Below are 27,857 nucleotides of genomic sequence, written 5' to 3'. Positions count from 1 at the left end.
CTATGGCATTATGTGTGGGGCAATGGCCCATGCTCTTTCTGTGAAATTTTTTGTATTTATGTATATCCTGAATGAGTGTGTCAAATCAATTCCCTTGGAGAAGGATGACATCATTATGATATCATACCAGCACTTCTGAAGAAAGCTGGATACATTAAGATCTTGCCTGTAAAAACTGTATGATGGTAAGGCTGTTGAGATAACCCATAAATAGCTAGGGAAAGGTGCATTACATGCCTTTGAAGGTGAAGGTAAACTATGGATGAGAGACTCTGAATAATAGGCTGTGGCCAGAATATATTAGTCAAATCTATGCAAAGTGTTCATGAGATATTGTTTGGAAAGAATAAGCAATTTCAATTGTATTAGGTATAGAGGCCTTAACAGATAAGACCACAGCATTGTTGTGGTAATTCACTGTGAGGCACCATTCATTCTGTCTAAGTTTAAAAAACAGGTAAAATTGGGCTTAAATGGAGAAGCAGTGAAGATAACCACTCCTTCCCTAAACAAGTCTTGTATAACAGGTTTCAATTAATCAAGTCCCTGTTTTAATTTATACTGAGACAAATGAATTATTTTAACGCGGGGGGGGAGGATGGGGAAGTTATGGGGTCCTATTTGGTTAAGCCCATCATGAGTATCACAGACTTAATTTTAATGTATTACTTGGTCAGAGCATCCATGGGCCCTACAGATATTTTACAGCAATAGACACTATGACTACAGGGAATTTAGGCAAAGCAATAGTTCTGACAGCTTTCTCTGTGTGGTAATTCTCCCAAAAATACAGGGGTAACCTGTTTAAATTTAGTAGGATCCCAGGTATAACCTGAGTCCCAGTATTAACTAAGGCCATGAAGATCTGCTAACTGGTATATTTTGAAAGATATTAAAGTCAACTCAGAACCTATGTTGTAGATGCACAAAGGACAATCAGAGCCCTTTTATCTTTTCACTGCACAAAACCTAATAGGATTTTTTGGATTTCCAGTAGAGTTAAACTGTGGACCTGTTTTAGCTTTACATTTCCTTAATCTCTCTGAATTCTTAGCTCCATCTCCTCAACTCAGAGTGTCTACCTTGCCACTCCTGAGTTTCCTTTTCTTGTGCCACAGTCAAGAATTCTCTTAAGGCAGTCAGCTTGGGCTTCCCTGGGGGCTCAGACAGTAAAGAATCTGCCTGTAATGCAGACCCAGGTTCAATCCTTGGGTTGGGAAGATCCTCTGGAGAAGGGCATGACTACCCACTCCAGTATTCTTGCATGGAGAATTCCATGAACAGAGGAGCCTGGCAGCCACAGTCCATGGAATCACAAAGAGTCTGACACAACTAAATGACTAACTCTTTTGCTTTTCACTTAGGGCAATTAACAGAGCTCACCTAATTTGTTTCTCAATTATCAAGGTCACTATCCTCATTGCCTAATGTCCAGTGTCTTGAAAACCACTGTCTCAAATGTTTCATCTGTTTTTTATGGTTGTTTCAGGTGGGAGAATAAATCTGGTCTTTCATCATATTGTTTCTTATTTTACTTTTATGTAAGGAAAGTTCAGGTTCACATGCAGTTATAAGAAATACTACAGAGAGGCCCTTAAATACTTTGTCTAGTTTCCCTCAACGGTAAGATTCTGCAAAACTAGAGTATAATACCAGGATATTGATATGATACAATCCACCATGATCTTATTCAAGCCTTTCATCATATTTTAGCAAAATATGCCAAAAAGAACAAATTGAAGAGATATACTGCTCCCAAAGTGTCGTTAACGATGATCCTTGAATCAAGAATTATTCACCAAAAACCATAAATTATTTTCCACAAAATAGTACCAGCAAGAATAAGTAGACAGAAAATTGTAATTTCATATGTGGTGGTTTAGTCACTAAATTGTGTCAACCTCATGGACTGTAGCCCATCAGGCTCCTCTGTCCATAGGATTCTCCAGGCAAGAATACTGGGGTGGGTTGCCATCTCCTTCTACAGGGGATCTTCCCCACCCAAGGACTGAACCTGGGTCTCTTGCACTGCAGGCAGATTCTTTACCAACTGAGAGCCACCAGCAAAGCCCTACAATTCCACATGTAAAGAAGTCTATTCTACTGTTTTTCTTGCATGAAGCTTAGCTGCAGTGTTTTATATTCATGTATCTTCCTGATGTCTCATACTCTAAAACACAAACATTTTGTCTAAATTAATTGACAACAACTAAGCTAAAATTCCAGTAGAATTCTTTTTCTTAATTAAAAATACTGGAAAAGCAGATCTCAAGCTTGTATTTCAGAAGAAAAAAACTTTGATAACCTACATCTAAAACACAACCATTACTCCAGATATGTCTGAGTCCATATTTTATTAAGTACATCATGTGGTTCTTTCAAGTCACAAATAAAAATGTTAATTTTTGAAAAAAGAAAAATATACTAGAGATAGGTATGTTTGTCGTTTTTTCAGTTTACATTTTTGTTCAAATCAAATTCATGTATTTAAAATTAAACATATGATCAAGAAAATGATAAATGCTTACACTCAGAACCAGCAAAGACCATCTTGGGTAAATGAGAAAAAATACACAAACATACTCAATTAATAGGTTGGTTTTCATTACTTAATAAAAATGTTTAATGTAACATTCCTGCAACTAAGTGAATTATCATCTTTTAAGACAATAAACAACCAAACAAAAAAAAAAAACAGGCTTCCCTGGTGGCTCAATGGTAAAGAACCCTCCTGCCAATGCAGGAGACATGGGTTCGATCCCTGGATCAGGAATATCCCCTGGAGAAGGAAATGGCAACCCACTCCAATATTCTTGCCTGGGAAATCCCATGGACAGAAGAGCCTGGCAGGGCTGTAGTCCATGGGGTCCCAAAAAAGCGTCACATGACTTAGCAACTAAATAACAACAAAGACAACAAAACAAGCAACTAATACCTCTACCAAATCCATTTATAAAAAGAACTTCCTGTAGGAATAACTGTAAAATGGGTTGGACAAATTAGATACTATTGGGCTTCCCTGGTGGCTCAGTGGTAAAGAACTCGCCTGCCAATGCACGAGACAGTTTTGATACCTGGTCCAGGAAGATCCCACACACCACGGAGCAACGAAACCCATGCCCCACAACTATTAACCCTGTGCTCTAGAGCCTGGGAACCGCAACACCTGAAGCCCTCGTGCCATGCTCCACAACAAGAGAGGTCACCACAATGAGAAGTCCATGCACTGCAATGAAAAGTAGTCACCGCTTGTGGCAATTAGCAAAAAGTCTGAGCAGCAACGAAGAGTCAGCACAGCCAAAAAATAAATAAATACATAAATAAAAGTGTGTGCTGTGCTCAGTCCAATTCTGTGTCCAGTTCTTTGTGATCCTATGGACTGTAGCCCGCCAGGCTCCTCTGTCCTTGGGATTTCCTAGACAAGAAAACTGGAGTGGTTAAAGTTAAAAAATATTTTTTAAAAATTGGATACTATTAACCCAAGAGTCAATTACACTACAATCTGTATTCTGTGTTGAAGATATTAATGAATTACTCTAACTCTAATGCTGCACTTTCAGGACTTTTTAATTCAAGGTCTCATTTACTAATAGTATCATTTGTTGGGAATAATACATCAATCTATTCCTAGAAAATAGATTGTTTTTACATTCTTCTCAGTAAAACTATAAACAAGCTAAGGAAAAAGTCCTTGTCTTATTTTGTTGCCTAGATTTAAGGGAGTTATAAAATAACCACATTATAAATAACTCATTCCAATCCTTAAGTACAAAGAGAACCAAAAATCACTGTCAGCAGACATAATAATGTGATAGCTCTATTTCAAATAAAACATTCTCCATCCAAATATTTAAAAAAAATCTCGCTTTATAAGAAAACAAACATACAAACTCGCACCAAAAAACCCTAACTAAGGTAAAAAAAAACAATATATACACAAAAAATACTAAAAAGAACAAATATTGTATGATTTCACTTATATGAGGTAACTAGAATAGACAAATTCATAGAAAGTAGAAGAGAGGTTACCGGGGATTGAGGAGGATGGGGAGTTACTGTTTAAGAGTACAGAGTTTCAGGTTGGAAACAGATAGAGACAGATGGTGGTGATGCTTGTATAACACTGTGAATGTACTTAATGCCATGACCTATACACTTTATTTTTTTTTTTCAAACAACAACCAACCAAATTTTATTTCTGTCAAAATAATAGAAACAAATGGTTTCAAAGCAGAAATGCTGCTAGTAAACATTTTCATCAGAATTAAGCACTGTGACTATTAGAATTCATCCAAATTAAATGTTTATTTCTGAAACAAATGCCTTCTTTGTAAAATATTTGCCAGCAAAGACACGACTAACCCTGTGGGGAGAGTTCGCTTCTGTGGAAGACCTATGATTCATGAAAGCTTAATCAGAGAAAACTCCAGTAAATGTTTCTTTCAAAGGAAATGTTAAGCCTGAATTTTTAAGGTGGTAGTGAAAACTCATTCAAAACTTTTATTTTAAAAATGCCATTTTTAAGAAATTCTACAACCTGACTTGTGAAGAATGTGGGCAGGTCACTCTTAATTAAATGTACAAAGAGATCCAAGCTGAGTCCCAAACTGGATTCAGGACCTTGTTTCATTTTGATTGGTTTGGCCCTGGGGTGTCTGAATGAAACAGAGGAAGAGGAAAAAAAATGGAATGGATGGATTGACGTCTATCCCCCTGGCTCAGCCTCAAGGACTGATTTTGAGATCACAGCAGATGATGAAAACTGGCCCTTAACTCATAATCTGCCTATAAGTTATCGTAAAATGCCAAGCACATTTCAAACTTCTATGTATGCTTAATGTAATATAACTGTATACATATTCAAGAAGAAGAGGAAATAGGCTTGGTAAGAAATTAGCCATCTGCTGCCCACAACCCCCATGCTCATTCTTGTAGTCATTGTGATGTGACAATATCCATATCTGTGTGTTAGTAGGAAAACAATGGCAGACAGATGAGCAGGTAGGACCGTGAACTGCGGGACCGTGAACTGCTTCCACAAATAGAAGTTTTGTATCTTTTTAGGTTAAATGGCAAAACCACATGGTATACCTTCAAATTGCTTCCTTGTTTTTTTTGTTTGTTTGTTTCCTAAAAACACCACTGGACATATCCATTCCATTGTCTAAATATAAGTTGTATGGCCATCCTATACATAAATGTGGTCATGGGCAAAATATGTCCTCTTATCTTCACAATATGGATATAAGACTCATTGGGGCCTTATTTTGTAATTAGTAAGTGGAGTGAATCTCCCACTTCATTTATGAAACAACAATGTTCAAATGAAATAAATACAAATTAATGTCTCTCTATAGTTCTCCTGCTTGTTTAGAAGTTGAGCCCCACTGAAAGCCACTCTCTCTCACATATTTCTTAGGTTCTCCAGGGGTAGTAGCAACTGGTGTGAGCAAAGCAACAAACACACTCCTTACTTCACTGCTCTAATGTCTTAGCAAGGCACCTGGCCACTGACTATAGCCAAGAGACCTCTGGAGCAATATTATTCCACCATGTTCATCAGTTCGCCACTGGTGACAACTCTAAACCCTGGATGCCAAAGCTGCACTATGGACCATGGCACTGTTTGGACCAACACTCATGACTATTTCATGAATACAAATCCTTACTTTCTGGCTTTACCACTTGTGGTACATTATAATATTATTCAGGAAACATTTATTCATTTCCCCCTCCCTCACGACAGGAGACTATGTCCCCATCCACTGACATGGTTTTAAGCATGTGGTTTGTTTTGACCTCGTGATGGGTGAATGGACTGTCATACACTTTGCTCTTGACCTATACACTTTAAAATGGTTAAAATGGTGAATTTTATGTTATGTAGATTTTATTAAAATTTTTTGAATACTAAAAAGCATAAATGATGATGCAATATTTCAGTTTTCTTTGTAAAATCCTGTGTGTAGGCCTGTATTAAAAATGTAGTTCAGAATCATGTAAACCAAAAGTCCTGAGTCAGGAATTGTGTTCCCCTGGAGACATTCAGCAAAGTCTGGAGAAGGTTTTGGTTGTCACAATCGGATGGAAAGTCCTACTGACATCTACTGGGAAGAGTCCAAGAACGCTGATAAACATCCCACTATGCAGAGGACAACTCATCACAGCAGAGTTATTGGTTCCAAACACAGCAGTGCCAAGTTGAGAACTCTGGATCAACATCATTTATGCTTTTCATTTACAAGGTATTTCATGTCTATTATTGATATAACTCAAGAGTCTATGAGTGTGTAGTATTCAAAATTATTGTTAGCCTTTTAGTATTCAAAAGAAATTTAACAAAATTTCTTGTTTAGTCTTTCTCTGATCATATTCTACCACTGTCCATAAACAATACAGATTTGGCTGCTTCACAAGACTGCTCCCCAAACACCTTTAAAAAATAAAAGGCTTTCTAGTCTTTACAAATTACTCAAATTTAAAATAAGTATATGTGTGTATACTTTTTCTATTTTTTTTTTAAAGAACATATATGGGACCTTCCTAGTGGTGCAGTGGATAAGAATCCACCTGCCAATGCAGGGAACCCAGGTTCAATCCCTGGTCTAGAAAGATTCCATTTGCCATGGGGCAACTTAGCCCGTGTGCCACAACTACCGAACCTGGGCTCTGCTACAAAAGAAGCCACTTCAATGAGAAGCCTGCACACTGCAGTGAAGAGTAGCCCCCCCTTGCTGCAACTAGAGAAAGCCCACACACAGCAACAAAGACCCAGTGCAGCCAAAAATAATAAATAATCAACTAATTTTTAAAAATTACATTAAGTCCAAAAAAAGTTGATATTTACTCAAATGTGGGTATTCCAATATTTACGTACATAACAAATGGCTAGCCACAGGTGTTAGTTTCTGCAAAAGTCCTCTGGTCAATAATGTGTTAGTCATGAGAATCGAGAAGCACCCTCACTAAGATCAAGAATAAGACACTCACCACTCCTTTTCAACATCATACTGGAAGTCCCAGCTAATGAAATAAGACAAGAAAAGGAAATAAACAGTATACTGGCTATGAATGAATAAGTAAAATTGTCTTTTTTTGCAGATGATGTGATTGTCTGTATAGAAATCCAAATGAATCAACCAAAAATCTCTTGAAAGAAGCTACTGTAACAAGATTGCAGGACACAAGGTTAATGTTAAAAAGTCAACTGTCATCCAATATCCTAGGAATAAACAAATGGAATTTGAAAATAAAAGCACAATACCATTTATATATATTAGCACACCAAAAGAAATATGGAATTCATAAGTATAAACCTAATAAAATATTTACAGTGAGTCCCGTACTTATGAATCTTCAAGTTGCAAACTTTCAAAGATGCAAACAAGTGTTTGCATGTCCAGTCACATAAGGTAGTTCATGTATCTGGTGTGCACTGTCACATTTGTGCATCCTCTACAAGCAGCTGGGCTTTTGTGTACTTTATAGTACTGTATAGAGTACAGTAGTACAATATCTTTATTTGAAGCCCAGGATGCCTGAAAGCAAGTGTAAAAGCAATCGTGATGTAGCTAGTACTGCTATGAAGTGCCAAGTGATAAAGATGGAAACAAAAATAACTGAGATAGTGGAATGAAGTGAAAAGATAGTAATTGTCATTCATATTTAAAATAAAAATTGTTCAACCACCAGCACAATTCTAAAGAACAAGGACAAAATCATGGAACGTGTGAAGTCTACTGTGCTGATGATGTCGACAACAGTATTGAAGAACCAAGGAAAACTGATGGAGAAGGTAAAAAACTTCTCAGTGTGTGGATGCATGATCAGTATCAGTATCAGCTCAGCTTAATGCTGATTCAAGAGAAAGCTAAAAGCCTTTATGAAGACTTGAAGAAGAAACATAGTAAAGAATCAGGCTTTTAATGCCAGCCAAAGTTGGTTTCCCCTTCATGGATCACAGGCTTGTCATGGCAAAAGGCTTGTGTAACTCAATAAAGCTATGAGCCATGCTGTACAGGGCCACCCAAGACAGATGAGTTATAGTGGAGAGTTCTGACAAAACCTGGTCCACTGGAGGAGGAAATGGCAAACCACTCCAGTATTCCTGCCATGAGACCCCATGAACAGTATAAAAAGGCAAAAAGATATGACACCAAAAATGAGGCCCCCAGGCTGGAAGTTGTCTAATATGCTCCTGGGGAAGAGTGGACGGCAGTTACTAATAGCTCCAGAAAGAATGAAGTGGCTGGGACAAAGCAGAAACAACGCTCAGTTGTGGATGTGTCTGGTGGTGAAAGTAAAGTCTGATGTTGTAAAGGACAATATTGCATAGGAACCTGACGTGTTAGGTCCATGAATCAAGGAAAATTGGACATGGTCAAGCAGGAGATGGCAAGATTGAACGTTAACATCTTAGGGCCTATCAGTGAACTAAAATGGACAGGAATGGGTGAATTTAGTTCAGATGATCATTAAAGCTACTACTGTGGGCAAGAATCCCATACAAGAAATGCAGTAGCCCTCTTAAGCAACAAAAAAGAGTCCAAAATGTAGTACTTGGGTGCAGTCTCAAAAACAACAGAATGATCTGTTTGTTTCCAAGGCAAACCATTCAACATCACAGTAATTCAAGTCTACGCCCCAACCATTGATGCTGAAGAAGCTGAAGTTGACCAGTTCTATGAAGACCTACAAGACCTTCTAGAACTAACACCAAAAAAAGATCTACTTTACACTATAGGAGATTGGAGTGCAAAACTAGGAAATCAAGAGACACCTGAAGTAACAGGCAAGTTTGGCCTTGGAGTACAAAATGAAGCAGGGAAAAGGCTAACGGAGTTTTGCCAAGAGAACACACTAGTCATAGCAAACACCCTCTTCCAACAACACAAGAGACAACTTTACACTTGGAGCAAGTGTTTTTTACTTTTGTGGCTGCAGTCACCATCCACAGTGATTTTGGAGCCCAAGAACATGGTGTCTGTCGCTCTTTCCACTTTTTCCCCATCTATTTGCCATGAAGTGATGGGACTGGATACCATGATCTTAATTTTTTGAATGTTGAGTTTTAAGCCAGCTTTCTCACTCTCCTCTTTCACCCTCAAGAGTCTCTTTAGTTCTTCACTTTCTGCCATTAGAGTAGTATCACCTACATATCTGAGGCTGTTCATATTTCTCTCGGCAATCGTGATTCCAGCTTGTGATTCATCCAGCACAGTATTTTGCATGGCATACTCTGCATGTAAGTTAAATAAGCAGAGTGACAATATACAGCCTTGTTGTATTCCTTTCCCAATTTTGAACCAGTCAGTTGTTCTATGTCCAGTTGCTTCTTGACCCACATACAGTTTCTCAGGGCATAGGTTAGGTGATCTGGTACTCCCAACTCTAAGAATTTTCCACAGTTTGTTGAGATTCACATGGTCAAAGTTTTTAGCATAGTCAATGAAGCATAAGTAGATGTTTTTTTGGAACTCCCTTGCTTTCTCCATGACCCAACAAATGTTGGCAATTTGATCTCTGGTTTCTCTGCCTCTTTGAAGACCAGATTGTACATTTGGAAGTTCTCGGTTCATGTACTGCTGAAACCTAACTTGAAGGATTTTGAGCATAATCTTGCTAGCATGTGAAATGAACACAGTTGTATGGTAGTTTGAACATTCTTTGGCATTGCCCTTCTTTGGGACTGGAATGAAAACTTATCTCTTCCAGCCCTGTGGCCACTGGTGAGTTTTCCAAATTTGCTGACATACTGAGTGAAGCGCTTTAACAGCATCATCTTTTAGGATTTTAAATAGCTCAGATGGAATTCCGTCTAGCTTTTTTCATAGTAATGCTTCCTAAGACTCTAGTACACACCTATTAGAATAGCCAGAATCTGGAACAGTGACAACACCAAACCGACAAGGACGTAAAGCAATGGGAACACTCATTCATTGTTGGTGTGAATGCAAAATGCTACAGCCACGTTAGAAGATAGTTTGGCAATTTCTTACACATCTAAACATACTCTTATCTTATAGTTCAGCAATTATGCTTCCTGATATTCACCTGAAACAGTTAAAAACTTATATCCACACAGAAACCTGAACACAATGTTTAAAACAGCTTAATCCATAATTGCCAAAACTTGGACACAACCAAGATGTCCCTCAGTAGGCAAATGGATAAACTGTGGAATGTCCAGACAATGGAATATTATTCTTTTTTTTTTTAAAAAAAGAGCAATCTAGCCCTGAAAAGACATGGAGGAAGCTTAAATAGATACTACTAAGTGAAAGAAGCCAATCTGAAAAGGTTACACCCTGAATGATTCCAACTATCTGACATTCTAGAAAAGGCAAAACTAATTACTACAATTACTTGTAGACTTTTTTTTAAGGTTAATGTGTGCTTTTATTTTTTTATTTTAACTACAGTGGTCTAGGAACTTTTTTGATGTAAAAAAAAATCACAATCCAACAAACACATACACATATATAATATGCATATATTTATAAAAGTGAAACAAAAGTTTTGCCAAAAACTTCTATCCTGAGTGTTAATTTTTTTTTTTAAAGAAGTTTTAGGTTTACAACAAAACTGACAGGAAGGTACAGAAATTCCCCATATCACCCCTCTCCTCATATGCATAAACAATATCAACAGAAGGGTATCTTTAAAAAAAAAAACAAGGATGAACTACATTGACACAAAGCACCAAAGTCAAAGTCCACAATTCACCTTTAGGTTTCACTTTAATGAAATGAATAGTGTTCTACATTCTATGGATTTGGACAAAAGTTTGATGACATATAACCATCATTATAGTGTCTTTCAAAGTAGTTTCACTGCTCATAGAAACTTCTGTATCTGTGTATTCATCTCCCCTTCACTGCCCCCAAACTCCTGGCACTGATCTTTTTATTGTCTCCATAGTTTTGTCTTTTCCAGAATGGTGTATAGAATCTGTTTTTTTTTTCTTTTTCCTTAAACAGAGAGGTTCAAAGCCTTTATGTCTGTAAGATCGCTCATGGCCTACCCATGTATGGACCAAATAGGCTCTAGGTGACAAACTCACCTACTAAATACTGTAGCTTCCCTTCAAATATTGAGCCCTGTCTCACTGGTTCTACCCAGCAGCCACGTGGAGGTACAGGGGGACATGTGTTGGATATTTGTTCATAGGAAGGCCGCAAATTTTGTGCCTCTTGTTACAATGAACCCAGACTCCTGTTAGGTGTGTTGCAAACAAAGGAGCCATGTCTTCAGGCTCCCTACTCTGAGCACACCCCAGATTTTTAAATGATGGCCATTCTGACCAAAAGGAGGTGGTACCTCATTATACTTTTGATTTGCATCTCTCTAATAATTAGTGATTATGAGCATCTTTTCATGTGCCTATTGGCTATCTGTATGTCTTTCTTGGAAAAATACCTAGGTCTTCTCCCCATTTTTCATTGGGTTGCTTCTTTTTTTGTTCTTGAGTTGGATAAGCTATTTATATATTCTGGAAATTAAGCCTTTGTTGGTCATATCATTTGCAATTATTTTCTCCATAATTATATATTAAATTTATAATTATGTTTGTAATATATAGGACTTCCTGGTGGCTCAGTGGTGAAGAATCCGTCTGCCAGTTCAGGAAACAAGAGTTCGATCCTTGGGTCAAGAGATCCCCTGGAGAAGGAAATGGCTACCCACTCCAGTATTTTTGCCTTGGAAATCCCATGAACAGAGGAGCCTGGCGGGCTACAGTCCATAGGATCACAAAAGAGTTGGACACGACTTACCAACTAAACAACATGTAATCATAATTATGTATATTATACACTATTACACCTTAATTTCTAAAACTGAATTATAGTTGATGTACAATGTTATATGCTACATGTATATAATAAAATAGTGATACAAAATTTTTAAAGGTTATACTCCATTTACAGTAGTTATAAAATACTGGCTATATCCCCCGTTATACAATATATCCTTTTAGCTTATTTATACATGACAGCTTGTAGTTCTTAATCTCCTACTCCTATATTTTCCATCCCCCCCTTAATTACACCTCAATTTTTAAAAAGTCTTTAAAAATTAATTCTAGACAAAGGAGACAAGAATATACAATGGAGAAAAGACAGTCTCTTCAGCAAGTAGGGTTGGGAAAGCCGGACAGTCACATGTAAATCAATGAAGTTAGAACACTCCCTCACAAACACAAACTCAAAATGGCTTAAAGACTTAAATAATAGACATGACACCATAAAACTCCCAGAAGAGAACATACGCAAAATATTCTCTGACATTTCTTAGATCAGTCTTCCAAGACAATAGAAATAAAAGCAAAAGTAAACAAATGGGACCTAATCAAATATACAAACTTTTTCACAGAAAACTATAAACAAAATGAAAAGACAACCTATGGAATGGGAGAAAATATTTGCAAACAATGTGACGGATGAGGGCTTAATTTCCAGAATACATAAACAGCTCCTACAGCTCAATATCAAAAAAACAAACAACTCAATTAATAAATGGGCAGAAGACCTAAATAGATATTTCTCCAAAGAAGATATACAGATGGCCAGTAGGCACCTGAAAAGATGTTCAGCATTGCTAAGTGTTAGAGAAATGCAAATCAAAACTACAGTGAGTTAACACCTCACACCAGTTAGAATGGCCATCATCAAAAAATCTACAATAAATGCTCGAGAGGATGTGGAGAAAAGTGAACCCTCTTACAGTTTTAGTGGGAATGTAAACATAATGACAAACAGTGTGGAGGTTCCTCAGAATCTAGAGTTACCATGTGATTCAGCAATCCCATTCCTGGGCATACATACCCAAATAACACTAATTCGAAAAGATATGTGTACCCCTATGTTTATTGCTCCGCTATTTACAACAGTGAAGACATGGAAGCAACCTAAGTGTCCATTAATAGATGAATGGATAAAGATGTGGTATTACTCCTTCTAAAAAAAGAATGGAATAATGCCATTATCAGCAACATGGATGGACCTAAAAATTATCATACGAAGTAGAGTAAATCAGACAGAGAAAGACAAATACTATATGATACCACTTATACGTGGAATCTTAAAAAAAATGATACAAAATGAACTTATTTACAAAACAGAAACAAACTCACAGACATATAAAATAAACTGATGGTTACCAAAAAGGGAAGGGGGAAGAATTAGAAGTTTGGGATTAACAGATACACATAACTATATATAAAATAAAAAACAAGGACCTATTGTATAGCACAGGGACTATATTCAATATTTTGCAATAACCTATAATGGGAAAATCTGAAAAAGGATATATAAATATACACACACATACACCTGAATGATTTTGCTGTATACCTGAAACTAACACAAGATTGTAAATCAACTATACTTCAATTTTTTTAAACAGTCTTTACTGTGTATCAGTAAGAAAAGAAAAACTAAAGAGTGTAATGCTGGCATAAGAACAGACATATGGATCACTGGAATAGAATTGAGAGTCCATAAATAAACCCGTTAATGTATCGTCAACTGACTTTCAACAATGGTGCCAAGACCACACAATGAAGAAAAACTAGTCTCTTCAACTAAAGGTGCTAGAACAGTGAAATATGCACGTATAACAGAATGAAGCTGAACTCTTACCTCACACCATATACAAAAATGAACTCAAAATGAATCAAGCACATACATATAACAACTACAACTATAAAACTCTTAGATGAGAGAAAGGGTAAATCTTTATAACGTTGGGTCACACAATAGTTTCTTAGTTCCGGCACCAAAAAGCACAAGCAATGAAAGAAAAAACAGACATATTGGACTACATCAAAATGAAAAACTTTTGTGCATCAAAGGGTACCATAAAGAGAGTAAAAAGACAATCCACATAATGGGTTTTTGCAAATATTTGCAAATCACATGTCTGATGAGGCACTCATCTCACACGCTAGCAAAGTAATGCTCAAAATGCTCCAAGTGAGGCTTCAACAGAACGTGAACCAAGAACTTCCAGATGTTCAAGCTGGATTTAGAAAAGGCAGAGGAACCAGAGATCAAATTGCCAACACCCGTTGGATCATAGAAAAAGCAAGAGAATTCAGAAAAACAACTACTTCTATGCTAAAGATTTTGACTGTGTGGATCACAGCAAACTGTGGAAAAAAGAGATGGGAATACCAGATCACCTTACCTGCTTCCTGAGAAATCTGTATGCAGGTCAAGAAGCAACAGTTAGAACCAGACCTGGAACAGACTGGTTCCAAATTACGAAAGGAGTACGGTAAGGCTCTATATTGTCACCCTGCTTATTTAACTTATATGCAGAGTATATCATACAAAATGCTGGGCTCGATGAAGCACAAGCTGGAATCAAGATTGCCAGGAGAAATATCAATAGCCTCAGATATGCAGATGACACCACCCTTATGGCAGAAAGGGAAGAGGAACTAAAGAGCCTCTTGATGAAAATGAAAGAGGAGAGTGAAAAAGCTGGCTTAAAACTCAACAATCAAAAAATGAAGATCATGGCATCGAATCCTATCACTTCATGGCAAATAGATGTGGAACAATGGAAACAGTGACAGACTTTATTTTCTTGGGCTCCAGAATCACAGCACATGATGACTGCAGCCATGAAATTAAAAGACACTTGTTCCTTGGAAGAAAAACTATGACCAACCTAGATAGCATATTAAAAAGCAGAGATATTACTTTGCTGACAAAGATCCATCTAGTCAAAGCTATGGTTTTTCTTGTAGTCATGTATGGATATGACATCTGGACCACAAAGAAAGCTGAGCACCAAAGAACTGATGCTTTCGAACTGTGGTGTTGGAGAAGACTCTTGAGAGTCTTTTGGACTGCAAGGAGATTCAACGAGTTCATCTTAGAGGAGATCAGTCCTGGGTATTCATTGGAAGGACTGATGTTGAAGCTGAAACTCCAATACTTTGGCCACCTGATGTGAAGAACTGACTCTTTGGAAAAGACCCTGATGCTGGGAAAGACTGAAGGCAGGAGGAGAAGGGGACAACAGAGGATGAGATGGTTGGATGGCATCACTGACTCGACAGACATGAGTCTGAGCAAGCTCCAGGAGTTGGTGATGAACAGGGAAGCCTGGTGTGCTACAGTCCATGGGGTTGCAAAGAGTCAGACATGACTGACCAACTGAACTGAACTTAAGGGTCTAGTATCCAGGATATACAAAAACCACTTAGAACTCAAATAAAACAACCCAATTAAGTTAATTAAAAATGGGCAATCAGGGCTTCCCTGGTGGCTCAGTGGTAAAGAATCTGCCTGCCAATGCAGGAGACACGAGTTGGATCCCTGATCCAGAAAGATCCCACATGCTGCAAAGCAACTAAGCCTGTGTGCCACAACTATTGAGCCTGTGCTCCAGAGCCTGGGAATCACGATTACTGAACCCACGTACTACAATTACTGAAGCCCATATACCCTAGAGCCTGTGCTCCACAACAAGAAGCCAGCTCAAGAGAAGCCTGAGCACCACGACTAAAGAGTAGTCCCTCTTTGCTGCAACTAGAGAAAAGACTGTGCAGCCAAAAGTACATAAAATTAATCTTTTTAAAAAATGGGCAATGAACCTGAAGAGATATTTCTCCAAGGAACAAATATAAATGATCAAAAAGTACATGAAAAGATGTTCAATGTCTTTAATTATTAGGGAAATGCAAATCAAAACCACAATGACATCCCAGTTCACATGTACTAGGATGACTATTCTAATCCCACCTCCCCAAGGAGAAAGAACTATTTGTCTCTTTTATTCACTGTTTTATTTCCTGAACTTGAACAGTCTCTGACACAAAGCAAGTATGTAATAAATATTTGTTAAATTAATAACAAGCTCTAGGAAATTACATTTCAGAGGAACCTCCAGAACTAGGAAGATATCATAGTATCCATTTTTCTCCATTGTTAGATTTGGTCATGTTTGTAAAGAGCCAACACTGCAGCTTAAAGCTTTTCGAACATGACAATTTTCTCTTTTTTTTTTTGGTGTCAAACTACACTAATTCTTTTAAAAAATGAAAAGTAACAAGTATGGGTGAGGATATGGGAAAATTAGAACTTTCATATGATGTTGGTGGGAATATAAAATGCAACAACTCCTGTGAACGACAGTTTGACAGTTCCTCAATAAGTTAAATGCAGAATTACAGTGTGATCATGCTGCTTCATTCATGGGAATATAATAAATGAAAACAGATGTTAAAACAAAATTTGTGGGTGTTCCCTCGTAGTCTACTGGTTAGGATTCAGCACTTCACCGCCATGGTCCAGGTTCAATCCCTGGTTGGGGAACTGAGATCCTACAAGCCATGCAGTACAGCCAAAAACCAAAAATTGAGTAGTAATGTCCTAAAGAGAATATATTAAACACACACACAATTGGACATGAATATTAACAGCAGCACTATTCACAATAACCAAAAGGTGGAAACCACCAAAATGTCCATCAACTGCCGAAAGGATTAACAAAATGTGATATATCCACACAATGGAATGTCATTTGGCCATAAAAAAGAACAAAGTACTGATATATATAGTAAAATATGGATAAACTGAATGAAAGAAGTCAGATATCAAAGGACACATTGCATGACTCCATTTATATGAAATATCAATAATAGGCAAATCCACGGAAACAGAAAGCAAATTCGTAGTTACTAGGAACTAGAGGGAGTATGAATCAGGAAGTGACTGCTTACTTGAAAACAGAGTCTCATTTTGAAGTGATGAAAATGTTCTAGAACTAGACGGTGGTGATGGTTATAACATATTGTAAATGTATTATGCCACTGAAGTATATATATACTTTAAAATGGTTTATATGGTGAATTTTATATTTTTCAATAAAAAATCAATTTTATTTCTATATATAATTAATGAACATTGATAAAATGAAAATTTTAAAACAATTCCATTTATAGTAGCATCCAAAGAATTAAATTCACAATCATAAACTTAACAACTATGTACAAAACCTATACATTGAAAACAATAAAGCACTGCTGAGAGAAAGTAGAAGCAGTAAATTTCTCTTGCTCAGAGGGAAAGTAAAAAAAGAAGTAATTTTAAAAGAAACATATATTAAGGTCTGCATTTTGGCATAAAAGATGTCTTACAAATGGTTTTAATTGAGAGAACTTGAATTACTTATTCTAGTTAAGAATAATCAAATTTTATACATATAGGAGTCAGTAAAAAATTTTTTTCTATTGGGTTATGTATATGATACATTAGTAAAGGGCAAACAAAACTCCATCATGAGAAAAAAATACCTTTGGTTACCTTTCTATCACTCTGACCCTGTCATCCCAATAAAGATGGAATGGCAGCAGTGTTACTAAGCAATACTGCTTTAAGTAAAACTTACCCTTTGTTGGCATCTGGACTGGAAGGCTCCTGGTGAGAAGCCACAGCTTTGGGCTTCCCTAAATGCAGTATAATCATTCCATTCTCTGCAAAGCCTTGGAAGTTAAGGCCTTGCTCATGGGCTAAGAAACATGAAATTACCAAGCCATGATAACTTGCAACCACTGGCATGAGTTTTTTTTTCTTCTTTACACCTGGACTGTCATTTAAGGAAGCAGAGAAAGCCTCAGGAATGCTGTGAGGATCCTTACTGACCACAATTCTGATGCTGTTCTCCTCACATGCAGTGTTTACTGTCAAAACTGAGAGCTTTTAAGTTTAAATGTCAATCTGAACCCCAGAGCAACAGCAGTCATAAAGCCACTGCATGACCTAACGAATTTAGTTTAGAAAGCAGATATTGAAAGTTCAAGAAACCACATAAGTAAGGCAAATTCACCTCTTAAAAAGTTAGAATATGCAACATTATGAGGAGAGAACTCAGAAAAACAGGGCTTTAATGGGGACTTAGTATTTTAAAGTGTTCTACTAAAAACTAGCCCCTCTCAGCCGCCGCCCCCAGCTCCCGGCCCCAGCCCCCGGCCTGGCCTAGCCCCTCTCGGCCGCCGCCCCCGGCTCCCGGCCCCCGGCCCGGCCTAGCCCCTATCGGTTGCCGCCCCCGGCTCCCGGCCCCCGGCCCGGCCTAGCTCCTCTCGGCCACGCTTCTGCGCCGAGCCGTCGCAGCCGCCTCGCTTCTGCGCCGAGCCGTCGCAGCCGCCTCGCTTCTGCGCCGAGCCGTCGCAGCCGCCTCGCTTCTGCGCCGAGCCGTCGCAGCCGCCTCGCTTCTGCGCCGAGCCGTCGCAGCCGCCTCGCTTCTGCGCCGAGCCGTCGCAGCCGCCTCGCTTCTGCGCCGAGCCGTCGCAGCCGCCTCGCTTCTGCGCCGAGCCGTCCACTTCCAGATGTTCAAGCTGGTTTTAGAAAAGGCAGAGGAACCAGAGATCAAATTGCCAATATCCGCTGGATCATCGAAAAAGCAAGAGAGTTCCAGAAAAACATCTATTTCTGCTTTATTGACTATGCCAAAGCCTTTGACTGTGTGGATCCCAATAAACTGTGGAAAATTCTGAAAGAGATGGGAATACCAGACCATCTGACCTGTCTCTTGAGAAACCTGTATGCAGGTCAGGAAGCAACAGTTAGAACTGGACATGGAACAACAGACTGGTTCCAAATAGGAAAAGGAGTACATCAAGGCTGTATATTGTCACCCTGCTTATTTAACTTATATGCAGAGTACATCATGAGAAACGCTGGGCTGGAAGAAACACAAGCTGGAATCAAGATTGCTGGGAGAAATATCAATAACCTCAGATATGCGGATGACACCACCCTTATGGCGGAGAGTGAAGAAGAACTAAAGAGCCTCTTGATGAAGGTGAAGGAGGAGAGTGAAAAAGTTGGCTTAAAGCTCAACGTTCAGAAAACCAAGATCATGGCATCTGGTCCCATCACTCCATGGGAAATAGATGGGGAAACAGTGTCAGACTTTACTTTTTTGGGCTCCAGAATCACTGCTGATGGTGACTGCAGCCATGAAATTAAAAGACGCTTACTCCTTGGAAGGAAGGTTATGACCAACCTAGATAGCATATTTAAAAGCAGAGACATTACTTTGCCAACAAAAGTCCGTCTAGTCAAGGCTATGGTTTTTCCAGTGGTCATGTATGGATGTGAGAGTTGGACGGTGAAGAAAGCTGAGCGCCGCAGAATTGATGCTTTTGAACTGTGGTGTTGGAGAAGACTCTTGAGAGTCCCTTGGACTGCAAGGAGATCCAATCAATCCATCCTAAAAGAGATCAATCCTGGGTGTTCATTGGAAGGTCTGATGCTGAAGCTGAAGCTCCAATACTTTGGCCACCTCATGCGAAGGGTTGACTCATTGGAAAAGACCCTAATGCTGGGTAGGATTGGGGGCGGGAGGAGAAGGGGACGACAGAGGATGAGATGGTTGGATGGCATCACTGACTCGATGAACATGGGTTTGGGTAGACTCCGGGAGTTGGTGATGGACAGAGAGGCCTGGCGTGCTGCAATTCATGGGGTCGCAGAGAGTCGGACACGACTGAGCGACTGAACTGAACTGAACTAAAAACTAGACCAAATTAATGACTATTGATATTATGCAAATTATTTAAAAGTATATTGATCACCAATTACTTAAGGCTAAGAGGAAAGCATCATTACACTGCAGGCCTTATTGTCACATTTAAGCATCCGCCCAGGTGGCGGGGGGGACAGTTTGGGGGGTCCACTGTACACATCTGAAATGGAAACAAAGCAACCCTGGCAGGAGGGGGATTTGGGAGCCAGGAGCCCTGACTTGGGAGTCTGCACATCAGGCATTCTCGTCGGGGCAGAAGGGGGTTGAGGGACCGTTCTCGTCCACTTGGGCCGCTGCCCCACACTCCTGCCGCTGTCACCGGAGCCGACCAGGCGACTCGAGGAGGCTCCGGACAGGTCGCCCCGTCGGCTCAGGATAAACTCACGCCCCGTCTCACGCAGCCCAGCCACAGGGCAAGACACTCGCCCGTCTGACCGCCGCCAGGTAGGCACCGGCCGGGCCGCAGCTCCAGGCGCTTCTCCGGAAATCCCTCGGCTCGGCCCGGCCGGTTCGGAGCTCCTGCGGTGGCCCCAGAGCCCGAGGGCTCGCCCATTCGTTCCGGCGAGGCGGCCTCTCCACAGCCAACAGCCACAGGCAAACGGCCGCCTGCCCGCGCGCACCCGCTCCTCTGGCCCGCGTGCCCGGCCCCCGGCGCCCACCTGTTGGTCGCACTCGGGGATTTGGTGGCCATCTTCACTTTCTTGGGTCAAGTTGCAGACAAGCTTTCCTCTGAAGGCAGCGGCGGCTGCGACGGCTCAGGCTCCGCCCGTCGTACCTCAGCCGCCCAGCCTCAGCCTGCCAGGTCCAGGCTAGCCAGACCCAGGCTCTGACGGGTGAGAGCGGGAGCGTCCGCAAGCTCGCTCAGAGCCTGCGGGCCGAGGGTGCGAGGCGCGACGTGCGCCGGCTCTGAGGGTCACACGGATCGGCTTCTCACAAGATTACTTGGCCTGGATCTTTTGGCGGAACAATGGGTACGCCCCCTCGAGGCCGGCCTGGGGGCGTGGCTTGGCCGCGACTCCGCAGTGAAGGGCGTCGGGCTCGACCAACGAAAGGGTCATGGTATTGAGCACAGATAGTATCATGGTGCTGAGCACGCCCTCTCTCTGAGAGGAAGAAGAGAGAGTGAAAAGCAGGTGGAGAGTGAGGCGCTTGGCACAGATCCTGATGTTCGATAAACTTCGGTTTCGCAAGTCTAATCATTGAGGAATTGGAGTCGAGATGTCATTAACGCCTTGGACCCAGCGTTGGGGATTAAAAATTCATTCGTTTAACAAATAATTGCCTAAGGCCCACTATCGGGCAAATTTGAATAATATGCAATTTGTCTGCCCTCAAAAACCGTCAAGCTGTTTAGATCTGTTACTACTTAAGAGTCCACAATGAAAGACCAGTTTGTTTTAAATTCATCATGTATTTTTAAGAAAAAATTACTCGTAAAATAAAGTGAAAAAAATACATACAAAATACAAGTTCATTTTTTAAATGTGGAATTCGACAGCCATAAAATTACACTTAAAAAATTACATTTCAACAATCGAAGCAAACATAACAAAATAATTTAAGAAAGTAAACTTCATTCTGACAAAATTTGCCAATGAGCATTTATTACAATGGCTATTGCACTGATATCTGTTCTACAATTTTAAGGAAAGCAAAGGCATTAGTGAAATTTCTATTCTACATGTTAATGCCTGTAAGCACACTTTGAATGAAGACAATGTATATAAATAAAGTTTTCAATGTGACAAATAAGGTTGTTTCTTGTTTAGTCATTTACCTAAATGAGTTTGGATTGATAAAAGCACCACTTCTGGAGAAAAATTTACGTCGAAACCGTCTCTGGGTTCTCGTGGCAGGAAAACTATCTTAAACCATTTAACTATGTTAATGGTCATGGAAAAATAGATTTTAAAGCAATTTTGGTAAATTCATGATTCATTCTTACCCTTTATCCAAAATGAACTGATGATGTAGTTTCATAATTCATATTCGGAGGAGGAGGGGCCCCCTCAGAAAGGAGCACGAGGCTTTAGAGGGGATGAAGGGAGAGAGATTTGGACCCCAAATTTTCTCCCTGTTCTTTGGCTTCTGTGTGGTCCCAAGACAACATGCCTCATCCAGCTTCAAGGCTGCTGACGGGCAGCTGGAAATGACACAGGAGCCTCAAAAGAACCCTGACCCCAGCCAGCCTCTGCTGTTCAGGAAGGCGTTCACCGATCACATGCTGATGGTGGTTCGGAATAGGGAGGAGGGCTGGGGTCAGCCCCAAATCCAGCCCTTCCAAAACCTCACTCCAAAACTCTCGGCCTGCTCCACTCTCCACTACTACCTGGAGCTCTTCGAAGATCTGAAGGCGTTCAAAGGCGGGGGACCAGCTCGTGCGCTTCTTCCGACCTTGGCTCAACATGGAACTCATGCTGTGTTCAGCCCTGCGCCTCTGCCTGCAGTTTTGACAAAGCTGAGTTGTTGGAGTGCATCCGCCGGCTGGTGGAAGAAGACAAGGACTGGATTCCTGAGGGCGTGGGCTCCAGCCTCTATGTGCGGCCGGTGGTAATCCGGAAGGAGCCCTAGCTAGGTGTCTGCAATCTTCCCTGGATATGCCTTGAGCCCTGTCTCCCTCCTGGCGGATCCATCCTTCATCTGAGCCTGGGTAGGTGGGGTCGGCGACTGCAAGCTGAGAGAAAATTAGCACCCACCTTGTTCGTGCAGCAGGAGGCACAAAAGAAGGGCTGCGAACAGGTCCTCTGGCTATACGGGCCTGACCTCCAATTAACGGAGGTGGGCACCATGAACATCTTCGTCTTCTGGACCCACGACGATGGGGCGCTGGAACTGGTGACCCCGCCACTGGACTGTGTCATCCTGCCTTGACTAGTCCGACAGAGTCTGCTGGACCTGGCTTGGACCTAGGTGAGTTCCGGGTGGTGGAGTGAGATCACCATGAATGAATGTCTTCCTGCGGGCGCTGGAGGACTGTCAGGTTCGAGGAGTCTATGGTTCAGGAACTGCTTGTCAGGTCTGCCATGTGCATCGAATCCTGTACCATGGCAAGAGTTTCCACATTCCCACTAAGGAGAATGGGGCTGAGCTTATCCTCCGCTTCCACAAGAAGCTGAAGGCGACCCAGTACGGATCAAAAGCCCACAAATGGATGCTCCCAGTGCAATACTGCACCTATGCCTGACCACTCACTCCAGGGACCACCGACCTGTAGCATCCACCTGGGTTGGACCTTCACCTCCATACCAATGACTCACCTGAAGTGATATGAAATAAGAGATGAGGAACCTGCGTCTCTGGTGCCCCCACATTACACTCTCAAAGTCGTAAGGGCCTGACCCAGGCATCTTAGCCTCTAGCCCTGCCACTCAGGCCTTGGGGACCTGTACTGCCCTCTGTTCCGTGTTGTGTGGTCAAGGATTGTGGGGTCAAGATGTTTAGGAAACACTTTGACCCCAAATCTGCATCTTTGTTTTCAGGCCGGATCTCCCCAGAGCTGCCAATGATATTTTTTCCCTTTGCTGCAATTCTGAAAAAAAAAAAAAAAAAAAAACGAAGGAACAAGAAAAGAAATTCATATTCAATCCTAATAAGTAGCTAGATCTGACAATTTATCCAAGAGAGTAATGGTTAGAATTTAAAATGTCTCTCAATGAAATAAATTGATTCCAGATCCATGATTTTCCTGTATGAATATCTTCTTTTGAGGGAAAGTGCAACTCAAATTGTTCTATAACATTTGTATAATATTTAATTATAATTTTTCACATATGTTCAATGTCAAATTCATAGTCTCTTTCACTGATAATTATTATTAGAATATGAAATAACAATACATGAAACTGTTCTTCCAACATGCTAACTTAAATTTTTGTTCTTCAGTCTTAACTGCTATACTCGCATTCCTTCCTTCCACTGATACGTTAAAATCCAAAAAGCTTCCCTGGTGGGTCAGACAGCAAAGAATCTGAGACCTGGGTTTGATCCCTGGGTCAGGTAGATCTTCTGGAGAAGGGAATGACTACACTCACTCTTGCCTGGAGAATTCCATGGACAGAGGTGCCTGGTGGGCTACAGTCCATGGGGTCACAAAGAGTTGGACACAACTAAGCTACTAACACTTGCACTTCACTACTTTCCTCCTTCACAAAATACTAGCAAACCAAATTTAGCAACATATTGAAAGGTTTATATGTCATGACCCAAATGAGATTTATTCTCGGAAATCAGGGATGTTCAACATACAAAAACCGTTCAATGGAATAAACCACAGGGGTAACAGCAACAAAATGGTGGAATAGGAGTTTTCTACCATCCTCCCTTCAAAGAACACTAGTTTTGACAACACGCACAAGTGAGGGTATCTTTGTGGAAGTCCAAGAGTCCAGTGAAGAAGTTCTAGCACATCCTTGGAGCAAAAAACAAATACAAGACTGGACACATTAAAGACGACCAAAAAAGCAGTTTTACATTATTTGCGTCTTTCCTCCCTCAGTGTAGCACATCTCAGAGGCAAAAGAGATCTCCTAGGGGAATTTCTTTCACAGCAGCAAGTGAGAGCATGTGAGTGAGTGCCCAGTTTTTCCCCCAGCTGTGCAGGACACTCCCAAAGAGGCCCACTTCTTGTTTACGCTATCCAGAATATGAGGTAAGTTACACAGCTAAGAGTGAGGAGAGGCTGGGAACAGTAGGCAGTGCTTGGAATGCATCAGAGATGTGAATTCTTCTGTTTTGTAGACTCTGTTAGAGGATCACCCACAAACCTCTGAAGAGGCCTTACCAGCAGATCCCCCAACCGGCCCAAAGGCATTCCCAACACTCTCCACACCTCACCCACACAGTCTTCTGCCTTGCAACCAGCATCCTGTGTGTGCCCTTGAGGTGGCAAGTTCAAGCATTGGCAGAAAGCTTGTGAGCACATGCAGAAAGCTGGCCCAACTCTGTAAAACTGTGAGAAAGCAAACAAACTTCAACATTCCCTGATAGCTCAGTTGGTAAAGAATCCACCAATGTAGGAGACCCCGGATTGATTCCTGGGTTGGGAAGATCCCATGGAGAAGGCAAAGGCTACCCACTCCAGTATTCTGGCCTAGAGAATTCAATGGACTGGGGGTCCATGGAGTCGCAAACAGTCATGAGCGACTGAGCGACTTTCACTTTCTTAGGAAAAGTAAAATTGATTATGTCAGTTCAAGGTCTGGACAGAAACATGAAGAAATTAAAAATCTGAACAAACCAGTAACAAGCACAAAGATTGAATTAGTAATTTAAAAATCTTCCCAAATAGAAAAGCTTAGGATGAGATGGTTTCATTAGTGAATTCTACCAAACATTTAAAGAATTAATTCCAGTCATTCTCAAATTCTTGCAAAAAATTGTAGGCAAAGGAATACTTCTAACTTTATTTTGGAAGATCAACATTACCCTGACATCAAAACAAGAAAGGAAAACTAGAAAATAACAGTACAATATCCCTGAAAAACATAGATGTAAAAATCCTCAGCAAAATATTAGGAATATGAATTCAACAGCATAGTAAAAGCATTATTTAGTGATGATCAAGTGGAATTTAACCCTGAGATCCAACATATACAAATCAGTAATGCTGATATACCACTTTAACAGATTCAAGGATGAAAATCATCTCAGATGCAGAAAAGGCATTTGCCAAAATTCATCATCCTTTTGTGATAAACTCTCAACAAATTAGGTGTAATAATAAAAGCCATATATGATAAGCCCATAGCTAATAACTTTGTTGCTGTTATTGTTCAACCACTCAGTTGTGTCCGACTGTTTGTGACCCTATAGACTGAAGCACGCCAGGCTTCCCTGTCTTCACTTGCTCCCAGAGTTTACTCAAGCTCATGTCCATTGAGTCAGTGATGCCATCCAACCATCGCATCCTCTGTTGTCCCCTTCTCCGCCTGCCTTCAATCTTTCCCAGCATCAGGGTCTTTTCCAATGAGTCAGCTGTTCGCATCAGATGGCCAAAGTATTGGAGCTTCAGCTACAGCATCAGTCTTTCCAATGAATATTTAGGGTTGATTTCCTTAAGGATTGACTGGTTTGATCTCCTTGTTGTCCAAGGGACTCTCAAGAGTCTTCTCCAGCACCACGTTTGAAAGCATCTATTTTACTGTGCTCAGCTGTCTTTATGGTCCAGCTCTCACATTCATACATGACTACTGGAAAAACTATAGCTTGACTATATGGACTTTTGTCATTCCTCTTTCCCCTGGGTCCTGGTGCACACAAGGTTTTGTTTGTGTCCTCCGAAAGTCTCTGTTTTCCCTAATCCTGTGGAAGTTCCGTAACCAAATCCCACTGATCTTCAAAACAGGATTCCCAGTCCCTTTGCCCTAGTTTGGGAAGTCTAATGTGGGGCCTAGAACCTTCACAACCATGCAAGAACTTCTTTGGTATAATTGTTCTCCAGTTTGTGGGTCACCCACCCAGTGGCTCTATGGTAGAGCTAATGGTGACCTCTTCCAAGAGGACTTATGCCACCACTCCACGCATCCCAAGACTACTACTGACAGTGCCCATCCCTGCAGCAGGCCACTGCTGACCCATGCCTCTGTGGGAAATCCTCAAACATTCACAGGCAGGTCTGGTTCAGTCTCTTGTGGGGGTCACTGATCCTTTTCCCTGGGTACTGGTGAGCACAAGTTTTTATCTGACCCCTCCAAGAGCCTCTGGCAGGTATGGGGTTTGATTTTAATGTAATTGCAGCCCTCCTACCATCTTGTTGTGGCTTCTCCTTTGTCCTTAGACATGGAGTATCTTTTTTTTTTTGGTGGGTTCCAACATAATCCTGTCCATGGTTGTTCACCAGCTAGTTGCAATTTTGTTGTTCTCACAGGAGAAGATGAGAGCACATTCTTTTAATCTGCCAGCTGCATCAAAACTAGCTAATATCATACTCAACAGTGAAAAGCTGAAAGCTTTTCCCCTAAGATCAGGCCAAGACAAGGGTGCCCACTCTCACCACTTCTATTCAACATGGTACTGGAAGTCCTAACCAGAGCAATTAAATGAGAAAAAGATATGTAGCCTACATAAATAGAAATTATTTTTGGAAAATTCTTAAAGAGATGGGAATACCAGACCACCTAACCTGCCTCCTGAGAAACCTGTATGCAGGTCAAGAAACAGCAGCTGGAACTAGACACAGAACAACAGACTGGTTCAAAATTGAGAAAGGGGTACATCAAGGCTCTATATTGCCACTTTGTTTATTTAACTTATATGAAGAGTTATATAAGTTAACATATATAATATAAACTTAAATAAGTTACGTAACATAATGTGAAATGCCAGGCTGAATGAAGCACAAACTGGAATCATGATTGCCAGGAGAAATGTCAACAACCTCAGATATGCAGATGACACCACCCTAATGGCAGAAAGCAAAGAGGAACTAAAGTGCCTCTTGATGAAGGTGAAAGAGGAGAGTGAAAAGGCTAGCTGAAAATGCAACATTCGAAAAATGAAGATCATGGCATCGGGTCCCATCACTTCATGGCAAATAGATGGGGAAACAGTGAGAGACTTTATTTTCTTGGGCTCTAAAATCACTTCGAACAGTGACTCCAGCCATGAAATTAAAAGATGTTTGCTTCTTGAAAGAAAAGCTATGACAAACCTAGACAGCTCATTAAAAAGCAGAGGCATCACTTTGCCAACAAAGATCCATATAGTCAAAGCTATGGTTTTTCCAGTAATCATGTATGGATTTGAGAGTTGGACCACAAAGAAAGCTGAGTGCCAAAGAATTGATGCTTTCGAACTGTGGTGTTGGAGAAGACTCTTGAGAGTCCCTTGGACTGCAAGGAGATTAGTCAATCCTAAAAGAAATCAACTCTGAATATTCATTGGGAAGACTGATGCTAAAGCTGAAACTCCAGTACTTTGGCCACCTGATGCAAAGAACTGACTCATTGAAAAAGACCCTGATGCTGGGAAAGATTGAAGGCAGGAGGAGAAGGGGATGACAGAGGATAAGATGGTTGGATGGCATCACCGATTCAATGGACATGAATTTGAGCAAACTCCAGGAGACAGTGAAGGACAGGGAAGCCTGACGTGCTACAGTCCATGGGGTCACAAAGAATCGGACACAACTGAGCAACTAAACAACAAAAACAAATAGTAAAGAAAGAAGAAAATTTGTCTCTGTTTGCAGATGACATGATCTTATATAGCTAAAACTATAACAAAAGCCATTAGAACTAGTAAATTAATTCAATAAAGAAAGTTGCAGGACAAAAAATTTCCATATGTAAAAAATCAATTGCAGGGGACTTCCCTGG

General features: G+C 40.6%; 3 long non-coding RNA genes, 1 other non-coding gene and 1 pseudogene across 5 annotated transcripts in view; 2 read left to right on the top strand and 3 right to left on the bottom strand.

Moving 5' to 3' along the window:
* LOC145513014 (uncharacterized) overlaps positions 1-17,965 on the bottom strand; it is a 68,924-nt gene extending 50,959 nt beyond the window's left edge. The window contains exon 1 of the long non-coding RNA XR_014059042.1: positions 17,404-17,965. This is a non-coding gene — a long non-coding RNA (uncharacterized LOC145513014). The remainder of the gene's footprint in view (positions 1-17,403) is intronic.
* On the bottom strand, positions 10,397-13,904 carry LOC145513016 (uncharacterized). The gene is made up of 2 exons (XR_014059044.1): positions 13,160-13,904; positions 10,397-11,298 (listed from the first exon to the last, which is right to left on the bottom strand). It is a non-coding gene; the product is annotated as an uncharacterized LOC145513016 (long non-coding RNA).
* Positions 10,397-16,557, top strand: LOC145513015 (uncharacterized). The gene is made up of 2 exons (XR_014059043.1): positions 10,397-11,422; positions 12,537-16,557. It is a non-coding gene; the product is annotated as an uncharacterized LOC145513015 (long non-coding RNA).
* LOC145516013 (small nucleolar RNA SNORA11) lies at positions 11,147-11,276 on the bottom strand. Its single transcript, XR_014061198.1, has one exon. It is a non-coding gene; the product is annotated as a small nucleolar RNA SNORA11 (small nucleolar RNA).
* Positions 17,966-21,580: 3,615 nt separating the features above from the next.
* LOC145513011 (branched-chain-amino-acid aminotransferase, mitochondrial pseudogene) lies at positions 21,581-23,222 on the top strand (annotated as a pseudogene). Its single transcript, XR_014059036.1, has one exon. The product of XR_014059036.1 is annotated as a branched-chain-amino-acid aminotransferase, mitochondrial pseudogene (transcript).
* Positions 23,223-27,857: the final 4,635 nt, after the last annotated feature.

Source organism: Giraffa tippelskirchi, chromosome 7 (genome assembly GCF_054371585.1).
Source record: "Giraffa tippelskirchi isolate mGirTip1 chromosome 7, T2T-mGirTip1v1.2.pri, whole genome shotgun sequence".
Taxonomy (NCBI): Eukaryota; Metazoa; Chordata; class Mammalia; order Artiodactyla; family Giraffidae; genus Giraffa; species Giraffa tippelskirchi.
This window is presented reverse-complemented; position numbering and strand designations above follow the sequence as displayed.